Here is a 13609-nt window from a genome sequence, read left to right on the forward strand (position 1 = left end):
AAGGAATTTTAACGATTTCAAGAATTTTGACGGAAGACAGGGGACTTTAAAGGATTTGATAAAAAGTCAAATATTTCGGGGAATTTCAAATTTTTCATTTTTACATTATATTTTAATTAATTTTAATAGTTTTAAAAATATTTCAAGGAAATCAATACAATCGACAAGATATTTAAGGATTTTTAAGATTTCAATGATTTGTAAAGGAATTTCAGAAATTTCAAGAGATCTCGTAATATTTCAAAATATTTCACGGAATTTCGAGGATTTTAAACCTATTTCGAGAGATTGCAAGGGATTTTCATGTTTTTTAAAGGATCATAAGGGATTTTTATAAGTTTTAAAGATTTTAGATAATTCAGGGCCCGGATCAAAGAAGTGGTCATAAGTTTCTGGCGCCTAAAGTTTGGGGAGTGTCTCTCCACTCAGGGGCGTCGGTTAGTTGCGCGAATTTCCCTGTCTGTTATCCCTGGATCGAAAAAGGTTATCTAATCCTATGGGTCAGTTCCGCTAAGCCTGTAGCTGTTCCATAATTAAAAAATCTCAACATCACCTTTTAAAAGGTGCCTGAGAACTGGGGTAATGAATAATATGTACAACAGATCACTGGATCTTAATAAGAAATGAGCGGAAAACTATGGACTATTTAGATGCAACGCTTTCAGTTTAAACCCAATACTGTAATTGAATGAAAAATTTCGAACAGGTCCGTGTATATTTTTTAATTAAATTTAAGAATTTGTTGGGGTGCAAAAGATTTACGTTAAATAATGAATCTCCAGAATGCATAATTTTTAGAAATACGGAAAAATGAAATAATGTCATAGTAAAAGTAGCGAATTAATAAATTCCAAAGTAATGCAAACCTGAAAATTTAAAGCTATTTTTCCACAGTATCGCAACAGCTGACAGGCATACGAGTATATGTTTCATATATTTACGAAACGAATGCTGTTATCAAAAAGTGCAGTGCCATTTTTAGAATTTTTTTGTTACAACTTTAAATTCTTACACTGTGATATGAATTTTTTTTATATATTCTTCTAAGCTGTGTAAAAGGGTTTATATATTGTATAAAAATGTAAATCTTATGAATATTAATGATCTGAAATTGGATAAGAACGTTGCAAATAATTGACAACTATATTTATCCGACGACAGATAATGTTTATCCGGTTCATAATCAAAATTATCTAATGTCGGATAATTGTAATTTTCAATTGTTTACAGCGTTTTTATCCAACTTGAGATAAATAATATCTCTGGGACTTACTGCGAAATGATGTAAATGGACGAACATAAATAAATATTTTTATGTTATGGTGAATCTGTATTATTTTTTCATCTTCCTAATAAGATTCTGTATTTCGCTTCTTAATTTAACATCTCAGTCTATTTTAAAAGAGACTCCCTCATCGCTGAGCTTCTAATCCTCTTAATCCGTCCCTTGAAGAGTTTTAGCGCAACTAACCTACGGCTCACGACCAATCTGTGGGGGATTCGCGCAACTAACGTTCTCCGCCACTCAGAGCACCAGAAAGTTATAACCGAATCTTTAATCCAGGTCCTTAAGGAATTCAAATCGGATAAGAGAGAAAAGAAAGTGCAGGAAAAGGTATTAATTTTGGATCAAAATATAATACTCGTGTTACTGATTGAAACAGCACATTTGCCCCCAACACCGCTCCAACACAGTTTGCTAATCAATCTCTCTATATCAGTCACTCCAGGTAAAGAGCTTCACAATTTCATTATACGGCATAGATTAAACAAAAATTCGCATACTGGCTGATAATCTCATAGTAAGATCCATACTTTTTGCTACAATCATATTCACTAAGTTCTACACGAGGGACATTCCTACCATTCTTTCTTCGGCCTGCCTTTGGGTACACTACCGTTTACTTGACCTAAATATACTTGTTTCATCAATCGTTCTCCTTTCATTTTCTCATTCTCCCATTACTGACTTTATCCTTTAGCGTTTTCTCGTACATCACTCAACAAATTTCTGGTTAAATTAACCAGAATTATGGTTAAAGGTCCCCTTAGTATTTTTTCTGGTTAGAGCAACCAGAATTCTGGTTAGATTTACGAGAAATTGTAATTGAAAAAATCCGAATTTTGAATCCTTCAACCAGAAAAAATAGTTAGGGCATCTTTAATTAGAATTCTGGTTGATTTAACCAGCCATTTTTTAGCGATCTTTCATAGAAATTCCATGCCAACCGCGTTGATTATATTCCAATCATTTTCTTGGTGTGTTCATGCCTCGCTATCGTACTGCACAGAGGGTACAATCACAGATATATATTTAGCAATATTAGTCTTATTTATCAAACTTTTACTTCTGGTAATGGCTCCTCTACTGCTAACCTTCCTACGCTCGAATATACCCCTGGCTATCTGTCTATCTATTTTCCGTCAGTAGTAAATCAGCTTTAATTTTTTTTGCTATTAAGAAACGTTTCGATTATTTTCATCAGCATAGTCTTTAATCACAGGGTTTTTTTCGTTTCTTTTTTCTTTTTAATGAGATTTACCATATCATTTCTGGGGAGGGTATGAACCTGTTTTGTGTACAATGCACTGGACTGACTTCTTTGTTCAATAAGCGGGAAGAAAATAAAGTTGGAAATGATCGAATAGTGTCTACTCTGATTTTAAATTTAAGCCGAAGTTAGGGTGCATCCGAGCGCTTCGCACCGGAAGTTTCTAAACGCGGTGAACGCTTCGGAGGGCGTTTGGAGGGCACGCTCGAAGCGTCACCTACCAACGCAATCATATACCGGAACGCGATTTACTGCCACTATTTACCAGCCGTTCATCGACATGAGTACCTAACAATGGTGGCGACAGAGAATAACAATAACAATAAAACCATAACCAGATGCCATAAATGGGCGCAGCTTATTGTGTATTACCTCAACGGTACCGAAGCGTAAATTAAAAAAATTCTTTAAGTGCTCAAAACAATTCAAGGTCGTTGTGGCACGATGGAGCCGAACAAAAGATTAATTTTTTGTTGTTTTTTTCAGTTCAAATCTTACTAATTAATTTATTGGATTTATTCCTATACCTACAGTACCGTCCAGGAGTATGAGAACTAGGGTGGTCCAAAACTGCACTGTAAATATTTTATTTTTTTATTTGCATACATACCCCATCCCCCCAATCAAACTTGTTCGAATCGACACAAAAATAAATACTCTTTTGTTGAAAAAAATATAAGTAGCGGACCCACAAGTCCTATGAAGTTCGACACGTATTTCCCATAAGAAAAAATCATTTTTGTAAAAGTTATTCAGAATCTTGTATATTTTATGTATTGAGTTGAATCTCAACATTTTTCTCTAAAATTAGTTATTAAATATGAATCAAAAATTAATTTTAAAATTCCACTATTGTAAGTCTCTTTTATAGAGTCCAAAAAAATCCATAAAGAGTATTTCATAAACCACGTGGTTTCTTTGGGGGTGGGGTCTAAGAAAGGCCACGTTGGTATATATGGAGGAAGGGGGGGGGGTCGATCCCGAGCCACGTGGTTTTACACTTAGGTGTTAAAAAAATGCATGTGCAGAAAACATACAAATCTGTACTTAAAACAATAAGTCCAACAATATTACAACACAAAATAAATAAAATTTAACTCAAATAGTAGGTCTTTAAAACAGAAAGATGGATTCTTTACCAAACACAAAAAAAAATCCATTTTTAACCAAATACATGAATTGTCAATTAAGGGCCGATTTCACCAGCTGTGATTAAATACATAATTAGCTAATCATAATTATCTTTAATCAGCGTTTTAACCACGATTAAGTTGTGGCGCGTTCCACCATGAATTATTAACCTCTGGTTAGCCAACCGTATGCTCTGTTCGCAATAAGTCTAGTTTCTGCGTATTTCTGTTCTGATGGTGATTCTGATTGGCTGATTTCGAACTCGTATTCGCGCGCAAAATATACCTAGACTGCTCACGAACGACGAGCGGCGACGTGTTTTTTTATGCACATCGTTTCCAAATAAATGGACAGGAATTAGATATCGATTGAAATTGAATATAAGTTGTGTGAGTACAAGATATCGTTATAAATTCGATCAATATTTCACGCTATACTTGAACTTTAACTTTGAGGTTATGCGGACTCCCGTTAATCACTGATTAACTCGCTAACCAGACAAAAATGGCCGGTTAAGTTAATCGACGATTAAAATTCTTTTATCATGTTTTAAAATTTAGTGGAACGCAATCTGCTGATTTAACTAAGTTAATCAATGATTAAAATTTAATCGCAGTGGGTGGAATCGGCCCTAAGTGAAAAATTGGGTTTTCCGAGTTTTTTACGCTGCTTATATTTTTCTTTTTCTTAGTACACATTCCTTTTATATACATTCAAAAAATGTCTGGTTAAATCAACCAGAATTCTGGTTAAATATGCCCTTACTATTTTTTTATAGTTAAAGTAATCAGAATTCTGATTTTTATAACATAATTTATGATTAATTTAACCAGAATTCTGCTTACTCTAACGTGAAAAAGTAGTAAGGGCATATTTAATCAAAATTCTGGTTAATTTAACCAGAAATTTTTTGAATGTATAAAATATTACTTTATACTTATCATGAGATGTTTATATAATTTTGCTAAACAATTTATTATTGTTTATTGCAATTTTCTCTTAGGATAGATTCAAACAGTCGCGGGTTTTCTGAATTTTTACAATTTCTATCAACTTTCCATTTAGAGCGGTGCAATTGTCAATTATAGTTGACAAAAATAAACAATTATTTTGCGTCATTTTTTATTCTTACCATGATTTTCCTAAATTTTTCCAAGGGTTAAAATTGAGTCTTGAAAATAAGCTTAACTCATAAATTATACTAGTTTTGCTTTTAGATTTCATCATACTCCTGAACGATGCTGTATGATTGACCTAAATTGTCTAAAGAAAAAAAAATCCCGAAAAATATTCTCAAAAGTTTTATTTATCAATTGAGAGTATTAAGGTCGTGAGGCTTAGAAATTTACTATTGGTTCTTAATCACCATAATTCAAGAAAATAATCTGATCATTGTAATGTTTGAATAAACACGTAGAATAATACGCCACCGTCTGGACCCACTCTTATCATCTCTACATTGGGATTTTATCAATAAGTATAGAGTGAAAGACCTGCGAGTTGATAAGATTGTCAATAAGGAAGCTATTGATTTTAGATAAGGCACCGTATATTTTTATCTTTAAGCATATTGGAATTGCGTAACGAATGCACAGTCACGTGTTGTATAAAATATCAATCTTAGTTTAAGATCTTTGATAAAAATTTCAAATAGAACCAAATACTTCTCTTTTCGAAATATATGTTATAGAGGATTAACTTTTCTCTTCTTTATTATTCACATAAAAACAATACTGTTGTATAAAGCTTAATGAAACAAAATTCTTTAATTTTAGGTCACGCATTTTCTTGCATGAATTATTAAATTAATTTTTTTTCTGATTTTCAACATCCATCAAAAAGGTGAGAAAAACTAAAAAACACTGTACAAAAGTTTAAAAGACACCCCTGCAAAATAAATAAAACCCTCTTGAACAAGATTAAATTAATTGCCTATCTCTTCAAAAATTTTACATAAATTATGTTTAAAGCGGTCCCAAAAAATAAATATGAATACTTTGCATTATACAGGTCATAAAATCTATGAGACCAGAAGGTACCCTTTTTAAATTTGAAGTAAACATTCGTTAATTAAACAAATTTGATATACTCTTTTATGCAGCAATATCAAAAAATATTAAAAGATATTTTTGACCACTAATGGACCCAAGTGGGGAACCTTACATAACGACTTTGTGAGGATCTTCACTTGGGGTGATTGCTAGAGAGATGGGTCGCAGCCTGGGTCGAAGCAGTGTTGCGGAACGACCGTGTTATTTACATAAATAACACAAGAAGTCTGGATCTATCTGAAAATTCTCTATCCCTTCCCCACATTACTCCTTTCCCCGCCGAGTGAGTCACGCCTACCCCGAAAGGGAAATGGTTCAATGGTGTAATCTAATGTAAATGGTCAATACACTCATGAGAGTTGAACCATGCATGTAGAATAAGGAATAAAACAAAACATCCACAATAAATGACAACCCGCTTTTTTTACTATATAATTGAAGATTACCATGCTATATTTTGTGATTTACGTTCGAGGTCAAAAAAGAAAAGTCTCATTGGGATCCCGGGTAAACTCTCAGAAAGTATCGGATATTAAACAAATCAATGGTTAAGTAACCAATTTTATTTAACTATTTTAAAATTTCAAATAGTGAAAAAAGTACTAGAAGAGTTCCACTTTCTTTTGAATATTTTACAAGTACTAAATAATGTTTGTGACAAAAGCCCTTGAAATGTTACATTTAACATTTTTCACAATTTTTTACAGGAGCTGACGGAAGTCATATTCTAAAAAAATACTACTCAAATAGGACTAAAATAACAAAACAAAAAAAGTTTAAAGTATGTCCCGTTTACCTAAGATTTTTTGAGGAATAAGTTCCGTTTTAATATTTTTTCTAAGTTTTTCCAAATGCTGATGGGATTTGTGTTCTAAAACAGTACTGTTAAAATAGGACTAAAGTATCCCAGAAATTACATGAATCTTAAAACATTTAAAAAGAATGAAGTGCGACTTTTCGGTACTTTTATCCTGAAAAAATTTCTGCAAGAAAAATGTAAATGAGAATTTTGCATTAATTTGTCCTAAAAAAGTCCTGATAAAACGGAAAATATTTTGAACTACTTAAGTATTTTACTCCTATTTCAGAATTACTTTTTGGGACTAAATACTATCAGCACCTGTACAAATTGAAAAATAAATTGAGAGCAACTATTCTAGTACCTTAGTCCCAAAAATTATTAAGGGCTTGCGAAAGTTGCAAAAAAAAATTAAGTAGAGTTTTTCTGGTATTTTTGTCCTAAAATAGTCCTGCTTCGATACTTTTTTTGTCCTACAAAAGTCTCATAAGCCCTAGTAGAAATTCATGAAAAATAAAGTGGAAATTTTCCTGTAATTTTATTACTAATTGGACTTTTAAATATTCTTTTTCAACATTTGAAACTTAGGTACTAATTTGTCTCATACTTTTACTTTATAGGGATTTTATCCGGAATCGCAGTGGGATCCTAACAGAACTTTTTTGTACGCGAGTAGTAGAGAGAGATGTGCCTGAGCTAAGCTTATTTTTTATTTTTATTTTTCAAACAATTTGAATAAAAACACCACTCTTTACAAATTTAAATTACAAACAATATGACATTGAAGTTTACTTCAATTATTTTTAGTCAAAACTAACATGTTATGAGTCTATAATAACCCCTGAAAAGTGAACTGACAGATTACTAGTTCCACAAATGGTCACTGAAGGGCCAAGCAGATGACTGCCACGTCAGCCGTATGTTTTCACGACCAAAGATATTATAAACATCGCGACTTATTTTTCAGGCGGCCCTACAGTCTTATAACATGCTGATTTTGAATAAAATATCGTACATCACTCTTAGGGTTAGAAGGTACTTACCTGAAGCTGAATGTTTGTAAAGACGATCTGAAAACCCATAGCCAGAAATTATAATATTTCTAATGATAAGAAAGCAATTTTTTTAGTAATTTTCCAAAATGTAGGGTTGCTTTCGAGACGATTTCAAAAAATGAATGGTTAGAAGTAATACAAAAGAAAAATCTTGAATTAAAAACTTCAAAAGATATACTCCTTGTAACATTTATTATCTTACTGATTTCGGGCCTTATATGGAAAAGCCAAATTTGATGGTGAATAAAGAAAATTATTTTTTTAAAACCATGCGCAATACATAAATATATATGAGTGCCCGATATTCTTAAATAATGATATATCGAGTATTACATTAAGAAGTAGCCACAACCCTACCCTTACGTACGTGACCGATTACTTAACCGCTTACAAGTTTAACACCTTAATAAATACCAAAAGGTTGATACTCAATTTCGCTGTAGACGCCTTGAATTGAAACGTGAAGTATTATGGTTATCGCTGTCGGTCACGTACGCATGATCGATTTTGTTCAGGAATTACTGCTTTCAGTAGAATTGGATTAATCTTTCACAAACTCTTGTTGGTTGCATTAAAATTTGCGTCCTTTAAGAAATAATAATGATCTTCTTCAAATCAAGCTTCCAAAACACGAAACCCTTTTTTCAAAACATTTTATAACATCAATCTTAGAATTAAAAAAATATTTGCAATTTATTTTTTTTTTTTCTTTTAAAGTCATGAATTAGATTTAATAAAATTGGTGAGCTTTTTAATAGCCTTGACCAAAAGTATGATGTAGATTTCTGATTGGAATGTCTGATAAGCTTGATGGATATGTCCCGGCAGAATCATGATCAAGATCGAAGCCTTGAACACTCCCAGATAAGAGATTACAAATTTTAGTAGTTGAAGATCCTTACAGATATAAATTGAAATTCAATATTGTTTTCAGGTTTATTAAGGATGTTTTAATTTATTTCAGGAAAATTTTTAATTCTAAGGGATACGTTTAGAAGATAAGAGAATATGATTTGCTGTTTTCTTGCAAGGAAGTAATTTATTATAAGTCATTAGGAGTCGCTTGACTAAGAAAGGGCGATTCTTTTTCTGATTTTTTTTTCTCCACGAAAGGCGTGATTCTTGCATTTAATAGCTGGTTGCGAGTGACGCTAAAGGCTTTAAATCGATCAGTCATTAAATGAGATTTTTCGTATGGCAGCATCAGATCTATAAGCACCTCGAGCCTCTGAGAGGCAATTAGGCTGGGTTATTCGGCTTATAAAAAGTAAAGGAGGTGGAATAATTTTCTTTTAGATACGCCACATTGATGGCATTTAAAAAGTGTTTATCATCAATTTGATGAACCAGTGGAAAAATCGACAAATTTTGGCCAAAGTTTTGTATTAAAAGTAATTATAGATTTGTATTCAACGGACCTTTGGATCTGCCTCATAAAAATCCCATCAATATTTTGTTGAGTGTAACCCTCGTTTTTATATAAATATTTCAAAAAGATGAAGCGGGTTCAAAGTATATATTTTTTCTTAGATCTGCCTCTAACAAGCAATGCTTTAAACATGTCACGTGTGATCCAAGGAATTTCCGAATTAATTATTAGCGTCGCAGATGTGTATGGGCGATTATGTGCGAAGCGTTCGTTATACTTTTGATATTATGATAGAGCCGAGAGTCATTAAAATCAAGACTTGAATGCTGATTCATTTTTTGTGAGCGTGCGGAATTTGGCTCGGTGATTAAGGCCAAGTTGGTAGTTACGCTGCAATTCCGACCTTGGCCCATCTAGTATATAGGAAAGGAATTGGGGTAGCTCCACAGTAGCGAAATTTCAGGCACACTCTTGAGCCGTCGTTAATACTTATTATATCTTTACCCACATTTCCGAACCCTCGAGTGATTCTCCGGAATCATAGTTGATTATAAAAAATTGATGAGAAAATTCTCGAATGAAGCTACCTTAAACTCCAGAGAAAGCAAACTTTGATCACGCAACTTTAGATTTGATGTATGCATTTATTCCTTTGAATGTAGGTTTGATTTCTGAATTCAATTTAATGCAATTGGAGAGGAATGGCAGAGTTGATAAGTGCTTTCAAAAATGCCTAATTGATAGAATCAATACCATTTTTCTCTATGCTTTGGTATATTCAGTTCAAATTAAATTTAGGAAAGGGATGCCTAAGATGGTCCCCTTTCAATGTATCCCAAAAATTCTCCCTCTTATTGGAAGCATTCGCGAAGTTGTTATGCTTCGCCGTCCTTGCGTAAGACTGTATTTTTAACTTGGTTAGCTTGTAATTTGGATGGCTGAACCCGTAAGATCCCTCAGTTGCTCAAACTATAAAACCTATCCGTGTTTATTCTGAAGGCTGTACAACGCATCTGACCACCTTCACTGAGTATTTAGATCCCGGTGCATTTCCTTGTTTGCAGCGTTCTGGAAATATTCCTATCAGGTGCCAGGCGTACCCCATCTCACAGTGAATGAGGCGGACCTCTTTGCACAGCAAAATGAGCCTCGCACACGCTGCCATCCGACAGCCTCCACAGTAGGCCACACTGTGTAGCTAAAATCACTTTTGGTGGATAAAAGTCTGTCGACCAACCTATTTTCAATTGATTTTGACCGTTCTTCGTTTTCAGATGTACCTTTTTTAAGATCTACGAATTGACAAAAAAGAGCTTAAGTAAATGCACTTACCACCTAGCAATAGTTTTTAATAGGATAAAGTAGGAAAAAAATGGTTGATAATGTCTGAGATAATGTCTTACAAAAATGAATGAACATAAGCCATTTTGTAATTCGCAATGATTAATTGTTTGAATTTCGCAGTTTTCTACTGCGTATGAGACAAATTTATACCTGGTTCTGCTTATTTAAAAATATCTGCTGTTTTTTAATTATTGAAACAATTTTTATAAAGAAATAAACAGTCTTTTGACCATTTTTCCAAAAATAGGCTTCATTTTCTTTGCGAAATCAAGTAGAAATGTATTTCTAATGACTCTTTGCTATTATACTTTCGCAGCGAATAAGAAGAGATGATTACACAGGCCGACAACATTTTTATCCCAGAAACTAGACTATACTTTTCTGAATGATTTTGACGCGTTAAATCCGAATTTGTCCTCAAAATTGCTCAAAGTCTCGTTTTTCTTGAGATATCCTAACCTAAAAGTGCAAAAAATGCTGCTTTTCGCTGTATTGAAGACCAGATTACACAGCGGGCTAACTTGTTTCGTAAAATCAAGTCAAAGCATCTACGGATTTTGGGGATACTAATCTCCAGTCTGTGGTCAGAATTTCCAAGTTCAAGATGGCGGATCCAATATGGCCGCTATAGCTGTTACACTCCATAGCGAGTTACTAAAAATTCCAAAAAGTGCTTGAAAATGCTTACTTGCGGGTTCTTGGGGTTGCTGATCTCGAAACTAAGTATTTTCATTTTTCAATTCCCTTTTCCTCGACTCTTTGCCTAAACATAAGCCCAAAGCCCCCTCAGAAAAAAAAATCGAAGTCCCTTCCGAAAAAAAATCCTGGCTACGCCGCTGATGAAGTGTGTCAGCTGTAGCCGCCATATTGGATTCGCCATTTTGAATTTGGAAACTTTGACCACAGGTTCGAGATCAGTGGTTTTAAAAATCCTTAAATGCTTTAACAATATTTTACGAAAAAAATCAGCCCGCCGGGTAATCTAGTCTCCAATATAGCGGAAAGCAGCATTTTCTGAACTTATACGTTAGAATATCTCAAGAAAAACCAGGCTTTGAGCAATTCTGAGGCCAAATTCGGATTCAGCACATCGAAACCCTTCAGAAAAGTACAGTCTGGTTTTTGGGTTATATGCTTATATTTTTCGTAGAGTAAGCTAGAAATGTCTCACCAATTATTCTTTGCTGCCATGCTTGTCCAATTAAAAAGAATTGTTCATTATTTGAACAATATCTATGTAAAAATACACAGTTTGACCATTTTTTCATAAAAAGTATTAATTTTCATCGTGGAATCAACAATAAATGTCTTGCCAATTATTCCTTTTTGTCAAATTATTTTAACTTTTCTGATCCAAAAAGTATCATAGCAAAGAGTCATTGAAAATACATTTTTAGTTGATTTTGCAAAGGAAATGGGGTAAAGAAAACGGAAAAGAAATTTTTCTTGGAAAATTGACACCAAGGAGTCATTGAATAGACATTTGGTGTCGATTCTGCCAAAAATGTAGCCTATTATAATTGTGAAATATGAAAAGTGTATCTTTGTTTATAAAAATTGTTAAAATGTTTATCAAATAGCAGATATTTTAAAATAATAACAATCAGACATACATTTCTCCTATATTCTATAAAAACACTGTAAATTTCGAACAAATAATCATTGCGAATCACAAAAAATGGCTTTTGTTCATTAATTTAAAAAAAGGTACATCTGAAGCGTAGGATTTGATAGATTTGTGTCCGAATAATAATCTATAAAGATTCTCTAAGAAATAGGTGACAGAAAAATAAATAATTTCTCAACAGGAAGAATTTTATTTAAATATTCTAGACAACGAAAGATAGAATTTGATTCAAGTCTTGTAATGAAACTTATAGGTTAATTTAAGTTAGCTGATTGTTGAAATTCATAAAATGTATTCGCTGTCGTTCAGTTATTAGGAACATGAAATGAATATAAAATTAAAAATTGAATAATTCTAGGAAATACTTCTTTTAAATGTGAGCACTGAATAAATTATTCACTTATGCCTAATAAATCAAGTTGTTTTATCCTCCAAGTCGAAGAGATTAGTTGTAGGAAAGAAGAACTTAATGACTCTAAACAAGGCACTTTTATCCATTTCAAGCTACCAGGTACAGAACGTCAATCTTCAATCTTTTTTTTATATCTTTTTTTATCACATATGTGCCATTATTCTATTTATACTCAAAATCCATTATAGATCTGAGTACATATATAAAAATAGGAAACGTTGACGAAATAACTATCATGAAGCAGTGTTGATCGCTACTATCCAGCACTATCGACGCCATATTGGCTACTCTTAGCTGATCTCTTGGCTCTTCTTCTAAAGGCGCCGAAATCCGTATGAGTGTTTGCGCATCGGCGCATTGCATTTCTCGCACGCCTTTCTGTCAGCACAAATTTAATTTCATAGCACGCGAATGAAAATTATCCCAAACTCAACATACTTGTCAGTTAATTATCATATTACTCGTATATCAGATACGAGACACTACACTTAAGTTCCATATCGGGTTGAAATTAAGTGACTTACTTAATTTAATGCAAAAATGAAATTCATCTACATTTAAAATTCATCATCTTGTATTACTGTGTGAAGATATGAGTTTGATCTGGAACCGAATGATCCAAGAATGTAACAGTCTTTTTTATATTGATAAAGATTTTTCTATCCAATGATTACCTCTAAAGACAAAATCATACCTTCAGATTTACTGTGATGATCATAGAAAAGTATAGGGTTTCTAAATGTATATATTTAGATAGAATAGTTTATAAAATGTGCGGATAGATTTTGATTTTTGAAATTCGGTTGATTAAATTAGAGAAGATTTTTATCAAATCTCTTGATAGAATTTAAGTTTTGTTAGTTTATTTGATTTAATTTAATAGGATTTGTTTCAAATGTGCCTATATAATTTAATTATAGAATTGATTTAATTTCACGTTTTTTGTGGATAGAGAGATAATCAAATTCTATAATTTTCTGTAATTTTTTCAGCAGATAAAATAATGTTTACTTTTTTTGTAAATTTACTTGCATTGTTTGAAAAAATCGCTTTGTAACTAACTAGGAGGCTATTAAGCATGTATCTACCTACATTTATGATGAATAAAATATTTTCATATACGATATTGAGTGGAGGCCAATCTGAGCAGAGAGGCCCTTGTTAGGCACCTTCCGCTTACTTATTTAATGATTGGAAGGAAATAATTGAACAGAAAGGGAACATTGAAGATTACAAAAATCAAAAAGTTTCAAAAAATAAATTGTATTG

Source organism: Belonocnema kinseyi, chromosome 6 (assembly GCF_010883055.1).
Source record: "Belonocnema kinseyi isolate 2016_QV_RU_SX_M_011 chromosome 6, B_treatae_v1, whole genome shotgun sequence".
NCBI classification, from domain to species: domain Eukaryota; kingdom Metazoa; phylum Arthropoda; class Insecta; order Hymenoptera; family Cynipidae; genus Belonocnema; species Belonocnema kinseyi.